Here is a 21,608-nt window from a genome sequence, read left to right as displayed (position 1 = left end):
GGCTGATGATGAAATACAGTCAGCTGGCATGGTGACACTGCCAGTATTAACCTGCAACCAAATCTGCAGCTCCATACAGCAATGTTACGACTTGGATTATATCTTATAACTCATAGCTCTTATGCTAGCTCCCCACAGTAGCCTACTGTCTGAAATATTCGGCGGTTGCAATAATTCTTTAAGTGTTATTTTTTCCTTGGTATTCTAATTTCACCGAAGTTTACTAAACTCAACAAACTTAATATTACTTACTGGGACATTTATTCTCTCCTCATTTTCTTTCACCAAAAAATTGTTTTCTGCGGTGCCGTCTTTCGTGCTTCGCTCTCCTTCCTTTGCATAGCGCAGAAGCCAATGCTGCATTCACTTACACTCGAATCCCTGAGCTTCACTGTGAAAACATAATCGTACATTTGATATTTGATTGAATTTTACTGTTTTAGCTTCGGGGTGGCACCTGGGGTGGCCAGTCTGCTTGAGGGGGTGGCCTGTGCCCCCCCAGGCCACCCCGCTGGATCCACAGATCACATGATACCTTTGCATCAGCTGATGGTTGAATGTAAACAGCAACAACAATAATGAAGTAAAATTTCCTCAGAAGGTAATATGGACACATCGGTCCAGCTATCAGTTCAAAATTTAGACCACAGACACGTTTTTTTTTTTTCACAAAAGAATTCCTCATTTCTTCTTCTTGCCATTCTTATCAATGTTTTTGTTCCCCAGAAACTACTGAAGCCAGGTGCTGTCACACACTAACCAGGGCTCTAGACTAACTTTTTGACATGGGCGCACCGGTACGCCTAACTTTAAAAATTTAGGCGTACTGGCACAAAAGTTAGGCGCACTCAAATTTTTCAACCGCATCGCTTAACACCGCAGTTTTACATGTGCACTTTCTTTGGGGGGAAGTCCCTTCAGACAATATTCATTTCTAAATTATTAACTAACAAACTTGTGCTTAAAGTGCTTTGTCAATATTGTAGAAAATGTTAAACTTAATCATCATCTTGGCTCCTCTGACGACCTGTTTGCTGCTGCCTGCTGCTGAAAGGCAGTGGGGAGAGGGGACACTTGGGCAGTGCATTTATTGCAGCATATAATGTGTTTTCTGGATACACTGCTGTTTTTTCAGCATTCAAAGATTGATGGCACCGTGTCAGAGCTGGCTATGAATTTCAGACGGATCAGTCCTTAACTTAACACAAAAGTTATCAATAGTTCTTTTCATCTTTTCTTACTTTTTCACCTTTTCTTGAAAGAATAAAGTTACGTTGAAACCAAGCACACCATTGTTTTTCTTCTGACATTACCAATAAGTTTGATGTGTCACATGGCCCTCTTCCTATTGAAAAAACAAAAGTTGTATCCAAGATGGCCGACTTCTAAATGGCCACCATGGTCACCACCCATCTTGAGGAGTTTGCCCCCTCACATATACTAATGTGCCACAAACAGGACTTTAATATCACCAACCATTCCCATGTTATTACGGTGTATCCATATAAATGGCCCACCCTGTATTTATTTATCTGCCTTCCCATGAATGTGAACTTGAGTGAGATCCCATTCTTAATCCATAGCGTTTAATATGACGTTTGCTCACCCTTTGCAGCAGCTTCAGCTCTGCCAGGAAGACTTTCCACGAAGTTTAGGAGTGTGTTTGTGGGAATTTTCTGCCATTGTTTTAGAAGCACATTTGTGAGGTCAGACACTGATGTTGGACAGGTAGGCCTGGCTCGCAGTCTCTGCTCTAATTCATCCTAATGGTGTTTTACCAGGTTGAGGTCGAGGTCAAGTTCCACACCAAACTCATCATGTCTTTATGAACTTTGCTTTGTGCACTGGTGTGCAGTCATGTTAGAACAGGAAGAGGCCATCCCCATAACTGTTCCCACAAACTTGGGAGCATGAAATTGCATAAAATGTCTTGGCACATGGAAGCATTTAGAGTTCTCTTCACTGGAACTAAGGGGCCAAGTCCAGCTTCTGACAATGCAGTGAGACAGCTGTCAAGTCCAGACTTGTCCACCAGATTGCCAGAAAGAGAAGAGTTCTGTGTTTTGTCAATCCAGAGAAGAGGTCTCCTCTGCTCTAGTGGCTGCTTGCCTTGTGCCACTGCATCTAATGGTTTGCATTTCACTGATGTAAGACTTTAAACTGCTCGGCCATGGCATCTCTAAGCACTAAGTTTGGAAGTCTGTAGCTAAAGACTCTGGAGAAAGTTGTGGACTATGCACATAGCATCCACTGATCAAGCTCTGTGATTTCATGTGGCCTACTGTTTCATGGCTGAGCTGCTGTTGTTACCAATTGTGTTTGCTTTATTATAACACTACTAACACTTGACTGTGGAATATTTAGTACCAAGGAAATTTCACAACTGGAAAAACTAAACTTGTTGCACAGGTTTCATGGTAGCACACTAGAATTCAGTAAGCTCCTAAAAATGCTCGTTCTTGAACTTTTATAGAAGCAGTGTGCATGCCTAGGTTCTTGATGCTGTACACCTGTGGCGACTGAAGTGATTGAAACACCTGAATTGCATGATTTCGATGTTTGAGTGAATACTTTTAGCAAGCATAGTGTATGCTGAGCCTATACTGTCAGAATTTATTGGATCACTATGTTAATGTACTTCCTATTCCTGTTGCTACACATAGTTGCTATGCAGTTTTGTGCAGGTTAATCTGTGGAGCTTGTTTAATTACAACCCTGGAGCTTTTAGAGGGTGCCCCAAACCTTCAGCTGAATTACCTGCAAATCATATTCATAGCATTTACTCATTGTGTCTCACTGTGATTTTCAACTTGTGCAGCTGTTAGTTTAGCTCTTAGCTGAATCATTAGCAGCCCAGCTTCTTCATCCCTCTCTCCCACACTTCCCTGCTCAGTTGGTTAAAAGCTATTCCTTGGCCTTCTTTAATAATAATGATACGTGCAATAAATGTAGCTTGTTTGTAGATTTGGAGGCCATGCTCAATCAGTTGGGAACTTGTTCTGCACCCTTGAAAATATTTCAGGTAGCCAGGCCCCTGTAGTCGGTGAGGGGGAAGGTAGCTTAGCAACCATTAGTTGTCATCCAGCTGACTGTTCTGTGAAGCCAGGAACTCACACCCAGGAGGCGTAGATGCCACCAACATCTGTGGTTCATCTTTTTTTAAATTGGCAGATGTGACAAACTACAGGTAGGAGTGGAGGGGTATTATGCAAACAAAAGAAATGCATTATTGAAGATTTCATCACTTTTTCTTCAATTAGTAATTATTTTACCACAAGTAGTGTTGATTTGGTTCTTTGGCTTTTTAAATTTATTCTTTTTAAAAGTGGTCTTTAGTGCTTTTAAAAAATATACTGTACTTTAGATTCCATACTTGGAATTTTAACGGTAGTCTTAAAATCAGCAAATGCGTGATAGCTGAACAACAAGCACTAAAATGAGAAAAGCAAAAAATGACTTTTTTTATAACAGTGTTCTATGAATTCTTTCTGTCAATTATTCCTCCAAAGACTGTACTGTCTTATGATCACATTCGATTCAATTCAATTTTATTTATACAGCGCCAAATCACAACAACAGTCGCCTCAAGGCGCTTTGTATTGTACAGTATATCGTACAATAATAGATACAGAGAAAAACCCAACAATCATATGACCCCTATGAGCAAGCACTTTGGCGACAGTGGGAAGGAAAAACTCCCTTTTAACAGGAAGAAACCTCCGGCAGAACCAGGCTCAGGGAGGGGCGGGGCCATCTGCTGCGACCGGTTGGGGTGAGAGAAGGAAGACAGGATAAAGACATGCTGTGGAAGAGAGACAGAGGTTAATAACAGATATGATTCAATGCAGAGAGGTCTGTTAACACATAGTGAGTGAGAAAGGTGACTGGAAAGGAAAAACTCAATGCATCATGGGAATCCCCGGCAGCCTACGTCTATTGCAACATAACTAAGGGAGGATTCAGGGTCACCTGGTCCAGCCCTAACTATATGCTTTAGCAAAAAGGAAAGTTTGAAGCCTAATCTTAAAAGTAGAGATAGTGTCTGTCTCCTGAATCCAAACTGGAAGCTGGTTCCACAGAAGAGGGGCCTGAAAACTGAAGGCTCTGCCTCCCATTCTACTTTTAAATACTCTAGGAGCAACAAGTAAGCCTGCAGTGCGAGAGCGAAGTGCTCTAATGGGGTGATATGGTACTACAAGGTCATTAAGATAAGATGGGGCCTGATTATTTAAGACCTTGTATGTGAGGAGCAAGGGTGCGAAGCCGAGTCTCCAATTCAGTAATCCTGGCCTCCAGAGCTGCAAATATGCTACATTTGTTACAAGTATCATTACTGCTAAAGGAGGCCTAGGAGTAACTAAACATCTGACACAATGAGCTGGAAAGTGCAGGAGGGACAGGTGAAGTAGTCATGCTGCTAAGCTAAGCTAGCGAAACAGTAAAGACGCAGTGAGTGGATACTTTGGCTATGAATTAGGGAGTGAGTACACACAGAGTGTGCTTCGGATGAAGCACCTGAAGATTATACTATGAAAACAGAAGTTATCTAAAAGTTTTTAATTAAATTGCTAAGGAGATAAGCTACTCAAAAACACCACTGTGTGTTGGAACAGGAACAGGAAGTGATACTCTACCGCAGAGAGAGCGAACACCATCACATCCGGACATAAACTGTGATACTTGGGGTCTAGAAGTCATTGGCCTTCTGTGAGGGGCTGGGAGAGCTGTTTGAAGTGTCATCCAATGTGTGACAAAAGAATCTGCTAAAATGCTAATGAGACGCTTGGCTCTCTTACCTATGTGTAAAAGTAATATTTTGCGCTTAAAATCTAAAGGTATTGACAATTTTGGAGCGTGAAAGGAGAGTTATGATGCATGCTCAATCATCCAGGTAAAGAAATCCCCAAAAATTAATTCTGTTCATCTGGATGTAGCGTTTTCAGTGGGAGAAATGCTTCATTACTCATCCAAGTGACTTCTTCAGGCTCAGCTGACTGCAAGTTTCCAACCTTATAAACAGGACATTTGCATAATGACTGAAACTAGCCCACTGAATGTACAATGGGCTGTGAGGCCAGTTCCCTGATCATTAATATGCAAATTGTCATGCCCATTGATCAATAACCACTGATCAAAGCTCACTGATCAATGGCCATGAGTCCCATTCACAGAGAGTTGGGGAATGGCTGCAATCACAGCATTGTAAGATGGTGACAGATGTACCCTTAGGCCCCCTCCTCGATTCACAGATGGTCTTTCCCTTTTCACGTAAATGGCCTCCTTGACTCCGCGCTCAAACCAGCGTTCCTCCCTGTCCAGGATGTGTACATCCTCATCCTTGAAAGAGTGTCCACTGGCCTGTAGGTGTGAATAGACTGCAGAGTCCTGGCCTGACGAGGTAGCTCTGCTGTGTTGTGCCATCCACTTCGCCAGAGGTTGTTTGGCTTCCCCGATGTATAAATCCTGGCAATCCTCCTGGCGCTTAACAGCGTACACTATGTTACTCTGTTTGTGTCGGGAGACCCGATCCTTGGGGTGGACCAGTTTTTGGCGCAGCGTGTTTTGGGGTTTAAAGGCCACAGAGACCCGGTGTTTAGAAAAAATGAGTCTCAGTTGTTCAGATACTCCTGACACATATGGGATCACTACAGGTTTTTGGCAGCAGTTGTCCTTCTCTCCTGGATCACCTGGAGCTTTCTTTAGGTGCCTTTCCAGACTCACAGTCTAAGAAGGCTAACCTGCCACTTTTCATATCCTGGTGAATTTGATGTGTTGGTCCATCAAGTTAATGTGATCCGTGAATTGTGGTACGTCCTGAGATTTGATTTTCACCCAGGTGTCATCCACATATCTGAACCAATGACTTGGTGGTGTTCCAGGGTAGGATAGCAAAGCTTTTCCACTTCTTCCATGTACAAATTGGCCACAATGGGCGAAATTGGGGAACCCATGGCACACCCATGTTTCTGTCCTGACCTTGTATGTGAAGTAGGTGGAATGAAGACACAGTTCCAAAAGCAAATACACTTGGTTGATGCTGAGAGTGGTCCTGTTGCTGAGGTTGGTGTCATCCTGTAATCTCTTACGAACTACCTCCAACGCTTCCGTGACTGGGATGCAAGTGAAGAGAGATGTAACGTCGTACGAGACCATGGTTTCATCTGCCTCCATAATGACATCTCTCACCTTCTCAACAAAATCCAAGATGTTCTAGATGTGGTGTTCAGAGCTGCCCACCACCGGGTTGAGGATCGAAGCCACAAACTTTGAGATGTTATAGGTGACCGAGTCGATCATACAGACAATTGGTCTTAAATGTGCACCTTGTTTATGTGTCTTTGGTAAGCCATACAGACTTGGTGTTAATTCCCCTGGGTATAGCCTGTGGTATGAGGTCTGGTCAATATCATTGTCTTGTTCTAACTCCTTCATACAATCCATCACCCTCTTCTTGTAAACAATTCCTGGGTCTTGTTTCAAGGACTCATAACTATTTTTGTCACTGAGCAGTATTTTTGTTGCTCAGAGGCCCTTGACTAAAGAGCTCATTTGCAGACCTTTAAGCATAATCCTGTTTTGTCTGCATCTGAGGCTGAATCTCAGGTGGTTCCTGTAATCAGTCATCTTACATGCTGTTTGCTCAGCATTTGTCAAAGCTGGGAAGGCGCCTAAAGAAAGCTCCAGGCCATCCAGGAGAGAAGGACAACCGCTGCCTAAGTGAAAACTCTTGGTGTGTCCTTATGTCTGATTATGTGTCACGCGTATACAAATACAGATGGTTCAAAGCCATCCTCAGAAGTCATCCTCTTTCTTTTCCTATTGCATTTTAAATGTATGCAATCCATAAATTATTAGTAAAGACATCTATGTAATACCTTTTACTATGAAGCCCCGCAAGGGACATTAGAGGAAAAAAAAAAAGAAGAGAAGTACTTTTGCAAGATCCCGCAAAAGTTTTGTGAGATCCTGATAAAAAAGTTTCAGCCAAGCTCAAACTGAAAATCTATGACTCTCTCCCACAGGTTGTTTCGAGGGTTGGACTGAGGGAAAAATTTGGCCCTGACATTTTTGGTCCAGGCAGCCCACCATGATTACTCAAATAAATAAATAAATGGATTTAATTTTGTTTGATTATAGATATTGAAACTGCAGCCTGGTGCTACTGTGAGGAGTTGTTATTAGTTATTGCTGGTACTACGGTGCAGCATCAGCAGCTCCAACGGGTAATTTTGTACATTTTGCTGCCATCTGTTTTTAGTTTCTTTTTCTTTTCCTCTTTTAGCTTTTCAGTGCCACCTTTTCCTCACTTCTTCCACACTAAAGTCTATTCTATACAGGGCGTGAGCACACAGTAAGTAGAGTTGAGCAATACAGTGTTGGTAATAAAAATGAACAAATTTGCTGCTGTCAACGTTGTACAGCCGGTGCACAACAGCCCTTCAATTGACCCATCAGACCAAAAGTGCGGCATGCCAGCGCAGTTGCCTTTTTATGATTGTTAATACTGTATTAATTCATTAACGCAGGCACTTGGCCGCCTAGAAATTTTATCTGGAAAAATTATGAACAGTGACAAGCGGCAGTCCTGACTGCCTCTTCAAATCTGCATATTCACTGTGAATCCACTGTTTGTCAATTTTAGCTTGTGCTTTTGTTTTATTGTTCTTATTCTGCCATTGTTTTACTAAGTGTTTTATCCTATTGTAAAGTGTCCTTGGGTGACTTGAAAGGTGCTCATAAATAAAATTTATTATTATTATTATTTTCTATGTAAGTGGTTTCTGTCTAACACTCAAACCTGGGTTTACTATCTTGCCTAAGAATATTTGGCATCCAGACTGGAGCAGATGAGGATCAAACCACCAACCTTCCGATTTATCTGCACTATCACCTGAGCTACAACCACCCCACAGGCACCAACACTCTTACAGTCGCAGCTCCTTGCAGCAAGCTCAGTAATGGGTGTCTGGAGCATGGCCTCTCCAGCATCCTCCCCTGCCACCTGATCCAGTTCACCACCAGGCGGTGATTGGTTGAAGCTTAGCTCCTTTCTTCACCCAAATGTCCAGAACATATGGCCACAGATCTGATGACACAATTATGAAATCGATCATTGGCAAACTACCCAGGGGCTCCTCTGTACTTAGGAATATCGTTATGTGTGAACCTAGTGTTTGTTATGGGCAAACTTCCTAGAATAACAGAATATCAATCAGGTATCCATTCCTGCCGGTCATGCCTCTCCAGGTCTCACTGTCCTTGCCCATGTGTGCACTGATGTCTCCCAGTAGTATGATGGAAACACCACACGAAGGGATTTCCAGACAGCTAGCTACTCTGAACTATCGTTCCACACATAAGGACAAACAACTGTCAGGACCCATTTCCCAACCAAAAATGTACAAGGACACAACCCTCTGGTCCACTAGCAAAACGCCAAGGCCCAAGAGACCGTCCCCTTGGGTAGACTATGTGTTCTTTTTGGGTTGCGCCCAGGTTTTCATTTAATAGGGTCCTCTAACCACGATGTAGATTCTTAGCAGAAATAACATTTAAATATGCAGCCTGACAAGCTTAACCCACCTTTAGAGCCCAGCTGTAAAGGTTCAGGTGTTTTGGAGGAATTACCATATATTTGTGATACAGTCTGCTGCCAGGTCTATTTTTGCTTTTAACTGATGGAAATGTAACTATTTGTAGGCTATTTTTTGTCAACAATCTATTTAATCTATTTAATCAGCAAAATTAATGTCAGTTCATGATCTGGCCACTACACTACTACAGCAATTCCCAGATCTCCTTCAATAGGCAATTGGGGAGAGTCATAGTATAAAACAGAGTAACCTTCGAGTGCATGCAGTTTAAAGTTTCAGAGTTTGAGTGTGCAGCTCTCAGATTAATATAAATAGCAGCGCCAAGCAGTAAATATATTAAAATATTTATCTGCCACTTTGGTGTTGGGTTTTTTTGAGCCTGCTAACACAAAGAAAGCATTACTATGTCAAACTTGCTTCAACATGCTCCCTTCTAAGATTACTGCAAACTGTGAAATTGCACGTGTGAAGAAAGTTCTTCTTGTATGTTCACTGGCTTTTTCCACAATGTATATATGAAAATATGAAAGTGATAACATACCAAATGAAATTCTAGTTACTATGTAGCAGCATATTTGAAGACAAATCAACAGGAGACACAATTTTAAAAGACATTTATGGAACTCTGTCTCAGATTTGTTTATTATCCAGCCAAAAAACCTTGTTTGTGCAGTGGATCTGGAAAGTATACAAAGCATACATAATTCATTCTTCTCCTCAAAATTCTTAATACAAATTTATTAAAAATTAAAAACAAAAATATAGCACATACACAAGCATTGACAGCCTTGGCCACTCAACTGTGCTGTTAGTGCTGTGAATACTTCACTGCATTTAACAAGTGTATCGGTCATGCTGATACATTCAGACCCTAAACAACAGGCCATGAATTTGCTGGCAGTACACGCAGAAGATATGTTTTTGTTGCTGGTTAATGTGCATTCTTATGTTTGGTAGCTGGTACTGACGTAATACAATGGTGTTCTTTTAGCCTTATGAAGACATTTGGTGATCCCAATATAATTACATGACAACTGATGGTCTCATTGCTGGTTGCATTACAAAATAGATCCTCACATTTAAAACAAACTTTTATCAGTTTCATATAAAAAGATCTGAGCTGCAGTCATTAATTCAACATGTTTTCACGTTTTACTTTGCAATTGCTTTTACTTAACTGATGGTGACATACTGCTAATATCCATGCTAACTTTTATGAAGGAGATGCTTTTCTATGTGGAGTGTTTATGGGGTAAATAGTTGTTTATTCATTTTCATGAAGCAGATTTGGCTGTTGACATGAATTGGTGAGTAAATACAAATCCCTCTCTGCACTCTAAAAGCTCTTGTGTTGATTAGTGAGAGGGTAGGGAGAGCTATAGAAGAGTGGGGGCGTGGGGCGGAGAGTGAGGAATTTGTTTACCGCACACTTTCCTCCCTCAGATCTGATTAGCTAAATGTCACATTGAATAGTTGAACCTCTCTCGTGTGTGTCTGTTTTCTTATATGCAGACATTTTACCAATGAATTTTTTTTGATGATGTTTTAAAAACTGAAACAATAGCTGTGTGTACTCATCATCATCTCTCGCTTTCTCTGTCAGACGAGGTTGAACAAAGTTCATCAATATCAAAGTTTAGAGGTGGACAAAAGCTCCATCGATTCTATTTAATCTTGACAGACACAAGTGCGCTCCCACTCAAACGTAATATAAATTAATGGAAAATTAAATATTCACATTCACTTACAGTCGCTACTGTCACTTATTAGTGACCTTAGAAAAACAAAACCAGATATATTAAACATCTGATTGCAGAAGTAGCATTGTTTTTATATGACTTTTTTTTTAATCTCTTAATTCATATTCTAAACATGAATTCATGACTGAGACCCTGAAACTGACTCGAGATCAGAATGACCTGCGCTGGAAACATTATGAGACAGACTGTTAGACAGAGATAGACTGGCCAAGTGAACAGAGTTGGGTCCACTGAGGCGCTGACTGTAAATTAGGATGAGGATGACATGGTTCACAAAGAGCCTTGCTTTCTTCGGGGGTTGGTTGTTCCTTACTGTTATGGAGAGATCAATTTTATTTATACAGCCCCAAATGACAACACCAGTCGCCTCAAGGTGCTTTATATTGTAAGGTAGACCCTACAGTAATATCATAATAGGTCAGGAAAGAGGATCTTGATGCAGCACAGCAGACACACAGCTCGGGTGAATAAACAAAAATAAATTTTTATAAAAATGCACTGGTTTAACAGAAGCTGGCTGAAAAAGAAACAACAGGTACAGGAGTCCTGGTAAACACAAAACATAGAAACAAGAAGTTCAATAGAGTTGAATTAACATTGTCATAGTGGAGACTTTGTGCTGGGTGGGGTGATGTTAACAGTCCGTTTTGACAGACCGGTTAGATTAGCATTACCTCCACCTTCCAAATGAGCTACCTAGTTAGTTAAAAATACACTGTAGTCAAATATTGTACATGTAAAGAGCCCAAGTTATTCATGTCAGCAATTTACAAGTCAATACCTATTATATTATTCCATTAACTACTCAAATCAAAGTAATCAGAGTAAACATCTGGCCTTGTCTTTACTGCTTTACTGTTTAATGTAGTTATTCCAAATTAGAATACTATTCCCTAAAAAGTAAATAGTGCCCAGAGAGTGAGCTGCCTTGGCAGAGTTTTGTGTTTCTTGTATTTACAGTGATTTTAGTTCAGCTGTAATTCCTAAACATTTCTAAATGTTTGTAAAACCCCTTGAATCAAAGTTCAAAGTGGTGCACAGGTAGAACTAAAAAAGAGAAATGTTGTAGTTTGGGTGAAACAAAAACATGTGACTTTGGCAGTTTGACCAAAAATTTTGTTCTGCAGGTTCATTTAAAATCATTTCAACACTTTTCATGTAGTTGCACTTTGCAACAACAATCTTCACAATAACAGTAATGCCAAAGTTCAGTAAAGTAAAAACACAACTATCTGATTGCGATTACTCATCAAACTAAATATATTCTGTGTGCTTCACAAGTAACACACGATGTGATTAGTTAGAGGCAGTGTTGGAGCATTCGCAGTTGATGCTTTTGATTGGCTGATGTGTCTGTTGGCACTGCCATACGTCTGCCATTCACGAATTACAGACAACAGCAAACATTTAGCGTGTTATACATCTGTGTCTTTCTGCCCTTAGTCTTGGAACCACAGACGGTACAACAGGACTCTCCATCAGACCGTACCAACCAACCACTAGACCACACAACAAGTCGGTAGGTTCCATTCATATCCTTTATCTGCCTCTCCACCTGTGTCTCATGCATTTCTAATTGTATAACTGTTTTGCATTGTCTGTTTGTGTTGCACTTTTTCCTGCCTAAGTTTTCGTTGCTATCTGTTTTGGTGTTCATTTTTTGCTGAAGTCGTTCTTTCTGTTTCCTGCTTAATCTCACAAGTAGATTATCATCAATTTGCCTTGATTAGGCCATTCTTCCTGCAGTTGAGGCGGGAAGAAGGACAAAAAGCTACTCTGCAATTTGAACACGTGCAAGGAACAAGTGATTGCGATCAATAAAAAAATGAGCAGGAGAGAACAAGGGCAAAAATAAATGAACAAGTAAATAAATGAATTGCCAATTTCTGTTCTTGTCAAGTGTTTTTTGAAGGCAGCTCTTGAGGAAAAGCTGTTTCCGCTGAAGGACAGCAGTCTCTGTCTGAGCGTGTGTGTGGGTGTCTCTGCCTCTCCTTTCTGTATAAGTCACTGCACACCCAGCCTCAAGGTGTTTTAGACTGAGTGAGTGTGTGAGTGAGTTAGTTATGGGGAAAAGGAAGGGGGTTGATTGAGGGTTGAGCTGTGTGCCTCTTACATGGTAAATGTGGGATCGGAAACAGCAACATTGGATTCCAATAATTTGACCTGCACACAAAACGTTAACATGAAATTCTTGTCAATTTATTAACCCTGTAAGTCCCAACCCATCAATAAATAGGCACACAATTCAGATTTTTTGGAACTGAGATGTTTATTAATCCTTATAACAAAATCCACAAAAATGTTTTTGCTATATCATGTTCTGTATGATATATTTTTATTATATATTTAATATATATTTCTTGTATTGCATTTGATACATTGGGCGTTTTGGCAACTCTTTGTTAACAACAATGTTCATTTTAGACAAAACAAAGAGTTTTGTCCGTAACATTTTGAAATTATGGCAAGTATTGATCATGTTGATGAGATCGAGGTCTCAGAAACTCAAATATGATACAAAAAACTGAAAACTCGCTTTACTGTAGACAGTGCAGGTGTTCCAGCAGCAATGCAGAGTGCTGTCAAACACATTGTGATAAACACTAGTAAGAAATTAACAGTCTGTGGTGATGTCAAGTTAAAAGACATTTTAGGTTCTTCAGCACTGTTTTTGAAATGATCTCAGAGAGAATTTAACAAAGAAAACGTCAAATAAACACTCTGTGTTGAGTTGAATTTGCTGTAATCAGTGTTGGGGTTATGACTCAAAGAGGATAATCTATTACATATATTACAGAGAACATTTTTCTCAAAAGTAATGCAGTGTTGTTATTTAATGTTACTTAATTACTACCACGAGAAAGTAATTTGTTATAGTACTCGTAACATCACTTTCACATTTCTCCATAAGCATTTAATCATAATTACTCTTTAACAGTTTAAAGCTGTAGGCTACAGTCCCACACAACAACAACACAACAACACAAATCCTGTCCAAACGAGGTCACACGTAAGATCTTTCACCAGAACTTCTGCAGCCTGACTGCTCATCAGTTTATTACCTGTTAAAGTTCAGGGTCTGCCTGCTGGGCTGGGGTCAGCATTCACTCACCTTTAATATCGCTCTGGGTTCTTTGCTAGCTTAGCGTTCACATCCAAGCTGAAGACTGCGCCATTATTCTCCTCCTCCGCACACCAGCTACAATCAGTTCATTGTAGGGTAATTGCAAATCTAACCGATAAGCAGGATCGGCAAGCAGACTAACAGTTCCAAGAAATGCGACTTTTAGTTTTACTACATAAACCAGTTCTAGATTCCCATGCAGACTAAAGCTAATGAGTCCCCACTGTCCTCTGTCCACCATGCTTGATTCACAGCCACAAATGGAGCCACAGTAAGGCTAGCTTTATTTTTGTACATTAGCATTGTGATATTGAGCAAATAAACACAGACACTAGACATCTCTCGTTCCTCTTTAGGCTGAGCAGCAAAAACAGAGTGTAATGATTTTAGCTAACTAGCATCATTAACTAGTTAATATGGCTAGTAGTATTTGTGTTTGCAGTATGCCCTACTTCGATTTTTTAACATGCATGTTTGCAGACTTAGCCCTTAGCACTATTACAGTAACAGAAAATACATAACACTAGCTGACAAATACAGTAGCATAAATACAGTGATCAGTGCTGCTGTGACATCAGTGTTAGGTCTGATTACTGTCAGACATTTAGTGCACATATCTCCTCTCTCAGTTTGTCCCAGTGTTGTCAATAAAAGGGCACTTCTGAGCCGTCACTGTGAACCACAGAACTGTCATTTAAAGACAGTATATTACACTTTTAATGACACAAAATGAGAGCCTTCCCCAGCACCTTCATACTGGTCTACATGTTTATTATGCACACAGGAAACTATACCAACTATGTGTCATGTAGTTCAGTTGTTAATATTTATGTATATAACACCCATGAATTATCTCACTTCATGTTTATTTAACTAGCTCTGTGTTCTTTTTCCTTAGTTTTTTTATAAATAAAGGTACTATGGAAGACTTGTATTGTGTCACTTAAAGAGTACTGATGTCCCTGCGTGACAGTCCTGTGGCTCAGAGTGAAGGCTGAGGGCTCAGAGGTGAAATAACAGTCCTCACTGGGACAAACCGAATGAGAAAACCCTGCTGACATGTGGACTGACAAGCTAACATTTACGTCACGGCACCATTACTGCGATGACACAGAGGGACAAGACAATAAAGCCAACCTTTTCATTGATCTGTAGTGTGTATTTGTATATATAAGGAAATATATGTGTCATTTTTCGGTTTCTATGCATATTAACAGTGTTACCAAATAAAAAAATCACTATGACTTATATACAGATTGTTTATTTAGTTATTATTATTAGTAGTAGTGTTGTCAATTAATTAATTTTTAAAATATTATCTCTTTCACCTTCACCAGCTCTAGGACTCCAGCTACACCCCGGTGACTTTGTCTGTTCTCCCATGTTTATGTCTCCTTCTCTGTGATAAACCTTGTGGTAATTCTGTAGTTTTAGCCCATTTGTTCTTCACTCTTTCACCAAATGCTGCTGTAATGTCTGTCTCTGTCTCTATTTCACTCTAATGAACTCTATGAACCTGGTGCTTATTTCAGTGATGTTAAATCTAATAGTATACAATACAGTCTAAATGTATGCAATATGTTATTTTCAGCAGCTTTTGACTAAGTTTGGGCAGGAAATGTTTTTATCAGTTAAACTTGACAGGCTGTTTCATCGTTCCTCAACGAATGATTTTCATGTTCATCAGAGCCACCCCGACACATACATGTTATAAATTCATTCAGAAAAGCAAACATTTACACGGCACAGGACAGCTGGCCCTTCGAGCTGTGGCTAGCTGAAAGCTAGAAGGACGAGACAGTGATAAATACACAAGAATGAGAAAATAGCAGAAAAGGAAATGTGGAAGTTGACGGATGCACGAAGGGAATGAAGGAGTAAAGGAATTTGGAATCAATGGACTCTTTGTTAACACTGACCTTCCCTCTCTCCCTGCCTACACTACACCTTCAAGCTACCCTCCATCCCTCACTCCAACTGCTCAGGGTATTTGTTTTGGTATTAGGTACTGTATCCACCAGCCAGTCAGATTTCAGCTAATATTGCTAAACAGATGCTTGTGGGAAGCAATGACCTTTAGCATACTCAGTTCACATTTTTAGAGCAGTTGGTTCTCTTCATTGTGTCTTTTTAGTCGTGAATCATCTTGAAATTTCTTTTTTAAATGCGAATTTAAGAGTCAGTTAATCAAATTAAATAATTGTTGATGCTAATTCTCAACAATTAGCATCAGGTTGGATTAAACAAATATAGACACTGAAAAGTCAGGGCTATTCAGCTCCTTTGTGCGTCTCGGCCCTAATTATCATGTAGCACTGTGAGGCAGGCAGTGTGGGACCCAACTGCAGAATTCAGATACAAAGAATAAATTAAAAGAGGCAGCTTTATTGCTGTACTGAAACTAAATAATTTAAAAAAATCAAGAAAATAAGAAAACTAGGAGCAAATAACTGGAAAACTACAGGGTGCCCATGAAACTCACAGAAGGCTCTGGAAGCAAAGCAAGAGGGGGCAACACAACAGAGACAGAGGAAGACACAGATTATCTACACAGAGGGAGACTAGAGCAGTGTGGACAGAGCTAAACAGAAGCTGACTGACGAGACACCGGGAAGCAACACTGAACATAATACACACAAGACAGGAGATTATCAAAATAAAACAGGAAGTAATATACACTGAAGCTCAGAATCAGACTTTAGACTGACGTCAACACTGGGACTGAGGATAAACAGACATGGAGACATGACGGACTGGGGAGACAAAGGGACAAAACACAGAGAGAGCAACATGAGAACATGAAGAGGGCAAAAAACATTGACGGGACTACAAATGTATTAATTAAAAACAAGACAGGGAAAGCAGACAGAGAGACAAGATTTTTAATCTCAATGAGATTCTTACCTTGATAAATAAAGGACTAATTAGTGGCAGGTCCGCGTAGCTTTACACATGGCGCCATACCAAAAGCAATTTTGTAAAAACTTTTGTTGTTAAATTTTACTTTTCTCTTGGTAGCTTCAAAATATCTATAAAAAGTATTCAGTCACCCATCCAAATCATTTGCTCCAATCATATGATTTGACTTCCATGGCCACAGGTGTATAAAACCAACACCTAAGTTATGCAGATTGCATAACAAATATTTGTGAAAGACTGGGCTGCTGTCAGGAGCTCAGAGACTTCCAGGATGCCACTGTGATAGGATCCTACCTGTGCAACAAGTCCAGGCATGAAACTTCCTGGCTACTAAATATTCCAGTCTGCCGTTAATGGCATCATAACAAAGTGGAACCGATTGGAAACATCAGTAACTCGGCCACAAAGTGGTAGGCCACATAAAATCACAGAGCGAGGTCAGCGGATCCAGAGTGGCAAAGTGCGCACATTGGCTTCACATTAGCTCACGAACAGTGCATAGAGAGCTTTGTGGAATGGGTCATAATGACAGAGCAGCTGGAGATGCTGCCACTGGACTCTGGAGCAGTGGATACGTGTTGCTTGGATGAGCCTTGCTTTGGCAGTTGCCAGGAGAATGGTACTTGTCTTACTGCATTGTGCCAAGTGTAAAGTTTGGTGATGGGGGCTTATGATGTGGGCTTGTTTTTGGGGAGTTGGGCTTGGCCCCTTAGTTCATTTGAAAGGAACTCTTAACCTCTCTTCACTTGCATCCCAGTCACGGAAGCGTTGGAGGCAGTTTGTAAGAGATTACAGGATGACACCAACCTCAGCAACAGGAGCACTCTCAGCATCAACCAAGTGTATTTGCTTTTGGAACTGTGTCTTCATTCCACCTACTTCACATACAAGGGTCAGTTCTACAGGCAGAAACATGGGTGTGCCATGGGCTCCCCAGTTTCACCCATCGTGGCCAATTTGTACATGGAAGAAGTGGAAAAGAGGGCTTTGTTATCCTACCCTGGAACACCACCAAGCCATTGGTTCAGATATGTGGATGACACCTGGGTGAAAATCAAATCTCAGGACGTACCACAATTCACGGATCACATTAACTCAGTGGACCGACACATCAAATTCACCAGGGAGGATATGAAAAGTGGCAGGTTAGCCTTCTTAGACTGAGATTTCCATCAGTAATGGGGGACATCTAAAAGCTGACGTGTACCGTAAACCTATGCATACGGATCAGTATCTAAGGTTTGACTCTCATCATCCACTGGAGCACAAACTGGGTGTCATCAGGACGCTACAACACAGAGCGAACATCATCCCCACTGACACAGCAGCCAGGGAGGCAGAAGAACATCACATCAAGAAGGCCCTGAGTAAATGTGGTTATCCCAGCTGGACTTTTGTCTAAGCTGGGAAGACACCTAAAGAAAGCTCCAGCCGATCCAGGAGAGAAGGACAACCGCTGCCCAAGCGAAAACCTGTAGTGATCCCATATGTGTCAGGAGTATCGGAGCAGTTGAGACACATTTTTTCTAAACACCGGGTCTCTGTGGCTTTTAAACCCCAAAATACGCTGCACCAAAAACTGGTCCACCCCAAGGATCGGGTCCCCCGACACAAACAGAGTAACATAGTGTACGCTGTTAAGTGCCAGGAGGATTGCCAGGATTTATACATCGGGGAAACCAAACAACCTCTAGCGAAGCGGATGGCACAACACAGCAGAGCAACCTCATCAGGCCAGGACTCTGCAGTCTATTTACACCTACAGGCCAGTGGACACTCTTTCAACGATGAGGATGTACACATCCTGGACAGGGAGGAACGCTGGTTTGAGCGCGGAGTCAAGGAGGCCATTTACGTGAAGAGGGAAAGACCATCTCTGAATCGAGGAGGGGGCCTAAGGGTACATCTGTCACCATCTTACAATGCTGTGATTGCAGCCATTCCCCAACTCTCTGTGAATGGGACTCATGGTCATTGATCAGTGTTCTTTGATCAGTGGGCTTTGGTCAGTGATTGTTGATCAATGGTCATGAGAATTTGCATAAATATGAAGAATTATGAAGGAACTGACCTCCCAGCCCATTGTTCCTTCAGTGGGCTGATTTCAGTCATTATGCAAATGTACTGTTTATCAGATTTGGGGAAACCTGCAGTCAGCTGAGACTGAAGAAGTCACTTGGATGAGTGACGAAACGTTTCTCCCACAAAACGCTACGTCCAGAATCAACTTTTGGAGACCTTTGGGCTGAATTACAACAGAGACCTCTCATCCAACATCCATGGCTGACTTCACAAACACACTTCTGGAAGACTGGTCAAAAATTCCAGAAAAAAGTTTCTAAATGTAAAGTTTAGACATTTTTCTGACAGTCCAGCATTGATTTGTGCCCATTTTGCCCACAGTAACAAAAAGAAGTGATGCCTTTCCATTCGTCCATCTGTATTAGGCTGACCTTAAACTGGACACTGAACACATAGGGATTACTGTTATTTCTGTTTACACCCCAACCCCCATCCTCCCCCACCACACACACACACACACACACACACACACACACACACAAAATAGCTCTGTCAGTGTTTTTCTCTCACAAGATTGCCATCCTTGCATCTGTCTTTCTGATCCCTTTCTCTTTTTTTTAATCTGAGCAGAGAGGAGGATTAGTTGGAAGGAAGCAAAAGGTAGCAAATGGAGAGAGAGAGAGATTATCTCTGCAGATTTGCACTCACGAAGTTGAGACTCAAACAATCTAGGACTGACAGGGAGGTAAATATGAGAGAAAGATAAAAGATAGATGATGAACAGGAAGGAATGAGAGAATGAAGAAACAGAAACAGGTGGATTATTTCATAACATGGTAAGTTTGATCATTTCTTATAATGTCAAACACGCTGGGACAGATGAACGTGAAGTGTTAGTCAAGGTACACACTGATATAAAAACTACAGCTGCACTATAACTTATTGCTTTAACAGAAAAACAACAACCCCTAAACCAGGCCCTTCTTATATTTATACCCCAGGCTGTTAAAATCAGAGTTTCTTTTATTTTTGATAAGTTGTTCTATAGCTGAGTTTTATGCTCTGTTTTGTCTGTATAAAGTGAATTTTTACACTTCTGTCAAAGTCAGTGGTGCGGGTTATTGCTGCGTGATGCTGGGAACTTTGATATCGATCTGATACAGAGTAAATTAAGAGCAGTATGGCCGATATCAATACCGATACTTTAACCTATAAAGGGAGTTTCTGTATTGGAGAACAATGTGTCATGTCATCATTTATGAGCTGTACATTTGCCAGATTCTGAACACATTTTAATGAACACGAACACAACAGCGTTGTGAATTTAACTACCCACAATAATTAGTTATCATAGTTTAGTTAACACTGTTTTCTTATATATTGATAGTGTGTTTTTTTTAGAGACCTGGAACATAAATGTGCTTGTCTTTAAAGGACTTTGGGTCAGCTGCTGTTGTTTACATGTGGTATATAACTGATGTGACGATATGGTTCATTTAAAAAAAGATAAAAATATGTATTTAACACAGTTCAGGATACAGAGGAGCTACGTTGATTCGTTGATTTTAAATTGCCTGTAGGTGTGAATGTGTGAATGATTGGCTGTCTCTCTGTGTTAGCCACAGACTGTCACTGTGGAATTGCAGAAGAGAACGTATGAATGAATGGACAGTGGGATACTTACTGAACTGAATCCAGTTGTGTTAGTATCAATCTGATACTGATACCAGTGATGGTATCGATATTATCGATATTTCGATTGATACGTGCTCCTCTAGTGCAGATCGGACTCAGTGTGCAGGAACTAGAGTGCCTTTATTTACAGACAGGCAACAAGCAAGACTGACAAAAGAACGAATGTTAGTGGGTCGGGAAAGAGCTGGTTTCAGTTGAAGCACATGGACGATATTATGGTTAGTGTACTGGTTCTGATATAGCGCTTTTCTGCTCTACTCTTTTGGAAACTCTCTCCAGACACGGGATGTGAGTTAGGGTTCTCTCTCTGAAACAATGTCTTGTGGGATCCTGTGAAGGTTCTTGGAAGGGATGAGTATGTCATCGAGATAAACAAAACTAATACATCGAATACAATATTTTCTATTCACTGTATATTTCTTCCTGAATTTGATCAACACAGATCGAATGAAAGATAGAAAGCAGTCAAAAATCATTAAGTATATGTTATACAGCATTATACTGAATGTATTTGTATAGGCAGCTTGTTATAGGCAGCAAAGGTTGCTACACACCATTATAGAGCCACTAGGGATCATATCGAGGCAGTGATGCATGTGCCATGGTGTTGCACACCTGCACAAAGGAGCGAGAATAATTGTTCTGAATTATTTCAAAACATTATTTATTTATTTTTTTGTGGTACAGTAATAAGTAGAATACCCAAAACACAACTAACGGCTTATGTGTCTCATTAAGGCAAAGCTAGTGATTTCTTCTGGTTTTCAGTCACTGACTTTTTTGTTGTTGTTGTTTTGAGTAAAATTCCTCAGTCAGGTCCAAAAGTTTTTAGATTTTTGTATAATTATTCATTTAAATGCTGGATCTCTAATGCAACACCACGATTCATTAGATTAAAAAGATTATTAGATTTAAAAATTGAAACCCGTAACATTAGAAAGAGAGGATTTGTGAGTTTCATGTGTTTTCTGGTAGACAGCACAACAACAGCACTGGCTGCACTGACTCCAGACATGCTCACAAAAGTCTGACTGTCATATGGACACATACGTCCTTATGTCTTGTCTTGTCTCCGTCCCCTCAGCCCCGACCGGTAGGAGCAGATGGCCCCGCCCCTCCCTGAGCCTGGTTCTGCTGGAGGTTTCTTCCTGTTAAAAGGGAGTTTTTCCTTCCCACTGTGGCCAAAGTGCTTGCTCATAGGGGCTCATCTAATTGTTGGGGGTCTCTCTCTATTATTGTAGGGTCTTTACCTCACAATAATAAATGGCTTGAGGCAACTGTTGTTTGTTTTGGGTTTTTTTGCTATATAAATACAATTGAATACGTCCAGAGGGGAACGCAATGAGCATTTTTTATATTCAACCATGTATTTTAATTTTTCTGCAAGCTTCTATGTCCATTACTTTAAAAACTGTAACCTTTTGAAATTGGATTATTCTTTTTGATACATCCTGTAGTACAGTGAGACTCTACTGAAGAGTTTTCTTTGAAAGT

The 21,608-nt window shown here is 40.6% G+C and overlaps 1 protein-coding gene across 9 annotated transcripts in view; it reads left to right on the top strand.

The window, feature by feature from the left end:
* Positions 1-21,608, top strand: part of tenm3 (teneurin transmembrane protein 3) — an 869,227-nt gene that overhangs the window by 569,890 nt on the left and 277,729 nt on the right. For all 9 annotated transcript variants that reach the window (XM_025908309.1, XM_025908318.1, XM_025908317.1 and 6 more), the window contains one exon: positions 11,798-11,873. The gene's annotated coding sequence lies outside the window, so the exon portion shown is untranslated. The remainder of the gene's footprint in view (positions 1-11,797; positions 11,874-21,608) is intronic.

The sequence above is a fragment of the Oreochromis niloticus genome, linkage group LG6, assembly GCF_001858045.2.
Source record: "Oreochromis niloticus isolate F11D_XX linkage group LG6, O_niloticus_UMD_NMBU, whole genome shotgun sequence".
Classification (NCBI taxonomy): domain Eukaryota; kingdom Metazoa; phylum Chordata; class Actinopteri; order Cichliformes; family Cichlidae; genus Oreochromis; species Oreochromis niloticus.
The sequence above is the reverse complement of the archived record's forward strand: the minus strand, read 5'-3'. Positions and strand labels throughout refer to the sequence as shown.